Source organism: Artibeus jamaicensis, unplaced genomic scaffold, assembly GCF_021234435.1.
Source record: "Artibeus jamaicensis isolate MK-2021 breed Jamaican fruit bat unplaced genomic scaffold, CSHL_Jam_final contig_3212, whole genome shotgun sequence".
In the NCBI taxonomy this organism is placed as follows: domain Eukaryota; kingdom Metazoa; phylum Chordata; class Mammalia; order Chiroptera; family Phyllostomidae; genus Artibeus; species Artibeus jamaicensis.
The window spans coordinates 58014-65705 of record NW_026521759.1 but is presented as its reverse complement, the minus strand read 5'-3'; positions in this window follow the sequence as shown (position 1 = coordinate 65705).

Here is a 7692-nt window from a genome sequence, read left to right as displayed (position 1 = left end):
CCCCAATCATAACCTGAAATGGTAGCCTGTACACAGTTTCACAGGGACTCAACCGAACCCCACTTTTGAGGACTCACCCTTATCCTGAGCAGGGCAATAGGCAATGCTTGATGCCAATGGAGAATAGTTTCTTGACACAGCTTGGCTATATTTTTCTTCAAGGTGTGATTCATCTTCTCTATCTTCCCAGAAGCCTGAGGTCTCCATGCCATGTGGAGTTTCCACTTGATTCCTAAACTTTACTAACCTCCTGTGTAATTTCTGAAACAAAAGCAGGTCTGTTATCAATCTGGATGCTGCCAGGGAGGCCAAAGTGAGGGATTATTTCCTTCAGTAAAGCTTTCACGGTCTCCAAGGATTTCTCCATTTCAGTAGGATAAGCTTCTATCCATCCTGGAAAAAGGTGTCAACAAAGACTAACAAATATTTCCACTCTCAGACCCTGGGCACCTGAGTAAAGTCTATTTGCCAGTTCTCAAGTGGACACTGTCCTTGGCATTGCTTTCTTTCTCTCCTTTGATGGGGATCTGCCTAGGGGTTGTTTTTCTGGCACACAGCACATCTAGCAATTACTTTTCTTATGGCTCTGGAAATTCCAGGACCTGTGAGCCACAGTTTGACATAGGTAGTTAGTGAGTCTCTTTCTACACTGTGTGGCCTCATGCAAATGCTTCACGAGGCATGAATGCTCAAGAAAACAGTATAGCTCCTTTCTTATTCTTTTTCCATCCACCATCAGGATCTTCTCCATCAAAACGCCATCCCTTAGCTTTCTCTAAGTCTGCAGTCTGATATTCAGGGTCAAATTGTGACAAGTCCAGAACAGGTACCAAGGGCATTATAAACATCCCTTCATTGGCTTCTTTTGCTGCTCGTTCAGCCAGATTGCTTCCTCTACCTGTTACAGAACAGACCAGGGTGTGGGTGGGGCAATTATTGGCCCACCAGGGACACCAAAATCTGTTACAGAACATGACCAAGGGGAGAACAATATACTTTGACCGAAAGAACTCCTCACTAGTTTCACTTGTCCACTGACAGAAGAAAGAAGTCTCTCAATGCCAGAGATTTGTGAAAAGGAAAGGAAATTTTTATTTAAAGCTATACAGACTTAAAGTAGTGACCTAATGTCTTCACTAAAGTATCTAAGTCCTTTAGGATACCCACAGACGCCCACAGCCCTTTCTTCTCCCTCTGCCCTAATCTGGGGTACTGTAACTCAGGAAAAGAAGTAGAGGTCCATGATTGAGGCTCCTGGCACCATCAGCTGGGTTGCCATCAGGATCTCCAGCTTTGGACCCCAGTTAATCCAAAGTCAGGTGGCACCTTCTCATGGCCAACAAGCAAAAGTCCTTTTACCCTCTTTATTCCAGGCAAAGTCTCTCCTGCTTCCTAAGCCATGTGGCCAAGGGGTGCACCCCAAAGCCACATAGCCCTCTCCCCAGCAAAGCTGTGGGGGTCCCCACTTTGCCAAAGCATCATGGTTCTCCCCTCACCAAAGCTGCAGAGGCCCCCACTCTGGCAAAGCCCCATGGTGCTCTCTCTGATGGTTGCCATGTCTGGGTTTAAATCCCTGAGCCAAACTTCCTCTGTACCCCCATTTCCAACTCCTCCTACAATTGGTTACACCTGCCAGCATTCCAAGTTTAGTGGGCTGCCACCCACTTGCATTATTCCAAGTTTAGTGGGCTGCCACCATGAGTCTGGGCAAGTGTGGCCCCATGTCATGCAGCCAATCTTCTCCAAGCTCTCATGCAGGCACTCTCACCTAGGGGAGCTGCCCCCTCCACCCCCCACCCCCGCCAGTTACATCTTGGGCGAAAGTCACTTCCATCCCCCTGGCTCAAGGAATGGCCACAGCTATCTAACATATCTATGCAACCAGTTAAAGGTTATAGATATGTTAAATGACCATGCCAGAGGTTAGCTGTAAGGCTGTGGCTGTACAAAACAGCTCTGCATGTTTCTGCTCCATGTGCCCCTTCCCCAACTCACACCTGTGAGGGAAGGGGTGAGGACATCCTATATATCTTTCTAATATTTCCTGGATACCCTGAGTTCTGGACTTCATTCCAAATCCCTATTTGGGACCCCCACTCTTGACTGCACCCTGTTTCATAGCCACTTTAGTGCCCTCTTTCTGATGCCCCTGGCAGTGCATAACTGCCACCTGTAAAGGTACCTGGACAGCCCCTAATAACTTTAAAATTTCTGCCGCATGCCTAATTTCCTTTTTATTTGGAGGTTAACAGTTCTTTTTCTTCCCAGAGGTAACCATGTGCATGCAAAATCAGGAAAGTGTACCTTGAGTCGGTACACACATTCACTCTCTTTCCACGCGACAGTTCCAGTACCCTTGCCAATAGAATTTGGCTTTCTGAGCAGAGGTTCCTGGTGACAAGGCCTTGGCCTCCACTACTCCCTGAAGAGTCACAATTGCTTACCCAGCCTGTCTGCTTCCTTTGTCCATATAACTGCTTCCATCTGTATAGAGAGTTCAGTCTACTTCTTCCAAAGGATGGCCCTGTAAATCAATTTTGCTATATAATACACTTCATCAGTTATTTCAGCACAGTCATGTATTAGCACAGCCCAGTCAGGCTCTGGGAGAAGAGAGGCAGGATTTAGTTTACAATTTTGAGGGAGACGTTGGGATTGTGGAGAAGAAGGGCTGGGTACCTGCCTATTCTTTCAGCAATGAGCCACATATTTCCCTTTTCCTCCAGCAGGCTCAACACTTGCTGGGACACATAATTGGTATTTTTCCCAAGGACACATAATTGCTGTTTTCCCAAGGAAAACTTCAGCTTCCTGCAAGAAAGGTGGCTGCCACTCTCTGGCAGGCTGGCCTCCCTTGGACAGTGTGATCTAACTTCCTTGACAATTATGCGATGGGCTGCAAATGTCACCAAGCATTTGGGTGAAGAATTCTAGGGCAATGCCCTGTCTCTCACACCTGTATCATTGAAAGGGCTTCAGTAGGTTTGAAAGCTCCAAGGCTAGTGCAGAAGCCAGGTGCACCTTCAGGAAATCAAAAGTCTGAGTGTACTCCTTTGTCCACTCTAGAGGGCTATATTCTGGTCCCTTCAGAGCGCCATGCAGTGATTTAGCAATGAGCCCAAAGTGTGGAATTCAAATGCGGCAGTCACTTGCCATCCCCAGGAATCTCCTTAACTGTTTCCTGGTGTTGGGAGGGGCCCTCCGTGGACTTTTGTTGCACAGCCTGCACCACACTCAGACTTTTCTGCTCAGGGATGTCTTTCCCCATTCCCTCAAGGAGGCATCTTTTATAATGCTGTAAGAGAGGAAGGCCATCCCCATTAAGGGCCCTGTTGGGCTCAGTCAGAGGTATTGCCCTGGGAGGGCCTAGAGTCCCCGGCCAGATTTTTCTGCTGCAACCTCCAAGCCTCTTCATTTGCTTTATCCAACACCAGCCTCTGCTCGTCCCGTCCCCCTTATTGAAGCAAAGAATTCAATAAGGCCTGTACCTCTGCCTGATTAGCAGGATCATCTCTATAAGAAGGGATTGAACTTTCTCATTTTAACAGATCCAATGTGGAAAACAGATTATGTGCCCAATAATATCCAGCAAGCTGGTCCTCTGGCCCTACTCCCACTGAAAGTCTGCGAAAAGGATATTGCCTTGCCCCGATAGGGGCTTTTCCTCCAACAAATTTGGTTCCTTGACCAATTTGAGGTGGCGACGCAAGTTCAGGTGCACTTTCCCATTTCCCTCATTGGAGTAGATCCTCTGCGGCTGCAGGATCTCTGACCATCTTGCAGCAGTCATGATAGCTTGATTTCTCTTGGTCCCTCTCCTCTGAGCTCCTATCTTTCACATGCAAATTCCTTTTTTTTCTGAGCCATTAACTTCGTTTCTTTCTTTCTTTCATTTTCTTTTTTTTTAATTCTGCATATGTCTTTACCATGTAAACTCAAAAAAAAACAAAACAAAACAAAACAAACAACCCCCCAAAAACAAACCCTTCTAGGCAAGGCATTTTCTCCCAGTTCCCTGATTTTTGACAAAACAATTCTAGTTACAGTATAATACAGTAATTTAAAGAGCCATTCAGTGACCAGCCCTCTCCTTAGTCTAAATTACACAGGACACAAACGGAACAGTACTACAACAAAACAACATATGCTCTAGATATACGCTCATAAGTTGACGACACACTAGACAGAATGACTCCAAAAATCTGTTTTGCTGAATTGAGGCTTTCCCCCCCATTCTAGCAGACAGAGCTCCTTCAGACAGAGGATACCCAAGGGGCCAGCTGTTTTCCCAGGAGCCAGGACAGGCCTTATCTGTAGTTTCTGCAACAAATGCTTTAACATACACACTACTTGCTAGACTTATAACTTTTTAACTTAAGCTAAAATTTTCCAAGTCTTGAGTCTCTTATCACAGCCATATGGATGTCTCTCTCTCTCTCTCTCTTTCTCCCTCCCTTGCCCTCTCTTTGGAAATAAATCATTAAAGTATTTTTTTAAGTGTGTCATTTCTACTCTGTCTTATATTTCAACAGAAAAATTGCTAAATAATGGCAGTGGGTTTTATGTTCCAATTTTGCTTTTTGAACCAAACCAGTGTCCCACATTTTAAAACACTTAATCATGCCACAGTATGTGGAGTTAACATCCACAGTATTTAAACTGAAGTTAACTAGGTATCTTTATCTGAAGAAATATTCTCCCATCTTTATGACAAGCTGGTGGTTACAGTTTTGGGCCAGGTACCCACACTGAATTCCTACCTACAAGGGAATTTCAGGGCACTACCTTCAGTGATGTTTGCATTTCAAAGAGAAGGCTGCAAAGCCATTAAGGAAGACCTTTCTGGTTGAACTGCTGCCAAGAGTCCTAATTCACTTTCAAATATTTACATACATCTCAATGAATCCAAGAAAGAACTTAAAAACTTTCTAAAGGAAATGCTCCAAGAGAAAGGAGGTGCACACTGTTTTATTAGGCAACAAAAGAAATAGCAATTATGCCCTCTCGCCTCCGTAGTCTTACAAAAAGTTTCTGGACAAACATGAGGAGTACCTTCAGACAGGGTACCAGCTTAAAACTGCTCTGTTAGTTTTCACAACACATTCTTGTTATTGATGTCCGTAATTTAATCTACTAGTTAGGTCTGATCTCATTGAAGATGTCAGCAGATTTTGTTTAAATTTTATGAGTCAGTATATAATTTTAGAGAACACCAACTATGTTAAAGCCAAGCAAAACTGTGTATAACCTAGAGATTTTGTGGAGAAACAGTAATGAGGGAACACTTTCCCAGCAGAAAACAAGCACAGGTTTACAGTTATTTTAACTTTCACTACATACATTCATCTGATGGTTAAAATTTAAGATGAATAATTTCAAATTTAGCCGAGCAAGCATGGAAACTTCGTACATTGCTGGTAGAATCATAGGATTCTTATGCATACAGTTATGCATACCAGTATCCCACGATGCAGAAATTCTACTATCAAGTATCACTGGCCCAAGTGAACTGAGAACATATGTCTAGATGAGGCAGGGGATAGTCAGGGAGGAGGAAACTCCAGAGGTGCCCAGGACTAAGATAAAGGACATCCATACAAGACAGAGACCTTGTAAGACTGGTTGTTCCCACATTCTGGAAAAAGTGCTGAATCAATGCACCTGCAGAAGATGCTCCACGACCCCTGCTTCATTATAACAGCGTTATAATAAATTAACATTGTGCAACCCCTTCTCCTGTGGCCAATCAAGGAAAATCATGGGAGATCACATGCACAGTAGCTTTAAAGAAATACAACCACTTGCATATGCACAGTAAAAGCCCACCAAAACTAGCCAGGAAGGATCTGCCCTATAAGAATAGAATCCCCCGAGGTCAATCTCTGCTCAGAGTTGGCTTGCTCCCATGTTCTGTGGAGTGTACTATGCCTTAATCAATCTGCTCTCTCTCTCTTTATGCTATATACTCTGTGTGTTTGGTTCAACTCTTTGTCCTCAGTCACCAAGAACCTGGTGACCTGTGCCCACCTGTGACATACGCATAGACTTTAGCTCCACTGTTCATTGTACTTTTATAAATAAAACCCTGAAACTCCAAACAACCCAAACATGGCTAAATAGTTTGCATAAAACATGGTAGATGTATACAGACACTTACTGTATGGTTAGGTATACATGAAGTTCAAGCTCAGGCAAAACTAATCTCTCGTGGCAGAAGTTATGCCATTGTTGGGGGAAAATTGACTGCAAAGGGGCAAAGCAAACTTTAATGGTTTTAGAAATGATGGAAATGTTCTACAACCTAATTGGGATGCTAGTTACTTACTGATAAGCATTTGTTAAAACTCACTCTTTTTCGTTAAGTTTCAGACTTAACAAAACTCACCCTAATTTGTTAAATTGGAAATTTAAGATTTGTCTCTCGTAGATTATACTCGACATTTTGTTTTAAAAAGATTTTACTTACTTATTTTTGAGAGAGTGAAATGGAGGTGTTATAGTGTGTAGCCAAGAGGGGAGGCCCCAATAACACAGGAATGCTAGCAGGTGTAGCCAATTGTAAGAGGACTCAAAAATGGAGGTAGAGAAGAAGGTTGGTGCAGGGATTTAAACCCGGACTCCTCGGCAGCCATGTGAGAGAGAACCATGCAGTTTTGCCAGAGCGAAGACCCCCAGAGCTTTGCCAAGAGAAGACCATGGGGCTGTGGCAGTAGAGGGAGAACCATGCACTTTGGCGAGAGTAGGGACCCCCACAGAATTGCCGGGAGAGAACCACACAGTTTTGCCAAGGTGGAGACCCCCGCAACTTTGGTCAGAGAGAACCATGTGGCTTCTGCCAGAGGGGAGACCCCCACAGCTTTGATAGGCGAGAACCCCAGTGGCTTTGGCAAGAGTGAAGACCACGTGGCTTTGGGGTGCTCCCTTTGGCCATGCAGCTTAAGAAGTAGAAGAGACTTCGCCTAGGAAAAAAAAAGAGTGAAAAGACTCTTGCCAGTGGGCCATGAGAAGGTGCCACATGACTTTGGATTAACTAGAGATCCTGACAGCGACACAGCTGATGGTGCCAGGAGCCTGAATCATGGACCTCTACTTCTTTTCCTGAGATACAGTACCCCAGATTAGGGCAGAGGGAGAAAGGAAAACTGTGTGCATCTGTGGGTATCCTAAAGGACTTTGATATTTTAATGAAGACATTGGGTCACTACTGTAAGTCTGTATAGCTTTAAATAAACATTCCCTTTCCTTCTCACAAATCTCTAGCATTGAGAGACGTCTTTCCTCTGGCGGCAGACAATGAGAACCTAGTGGGGGATCCGCTTGGGAATAGTATATCATACCCCTCCCTTGTCCCTGTTCTGTAACAGAGGGAGAAAGAAAGGTAGAGAAACATCCATGTGTGAGAGAAACATTGATGGGTTGCCTCTTCCACTCTCCCCACCTGGGACTCAACAGGCAACACAGCCATGTGCCCTGACTGGGAATCAGTCCCTGGACCTTTGGGTTCACAAGCCAGCACTCAGTCCACCGAGCCACAGCAGACAGGGCTCACTTTTTGCTTTAACTAAGCTAACATGTAATCAAGCATTCATTAACACATTAGAGTCATCTCCCAAATTAAACAAAGCATCAGAAAAAGATCTATGCACATATAAAAATAATAGAGTGAAATTTTATATGGGTGGAAGCTTATTA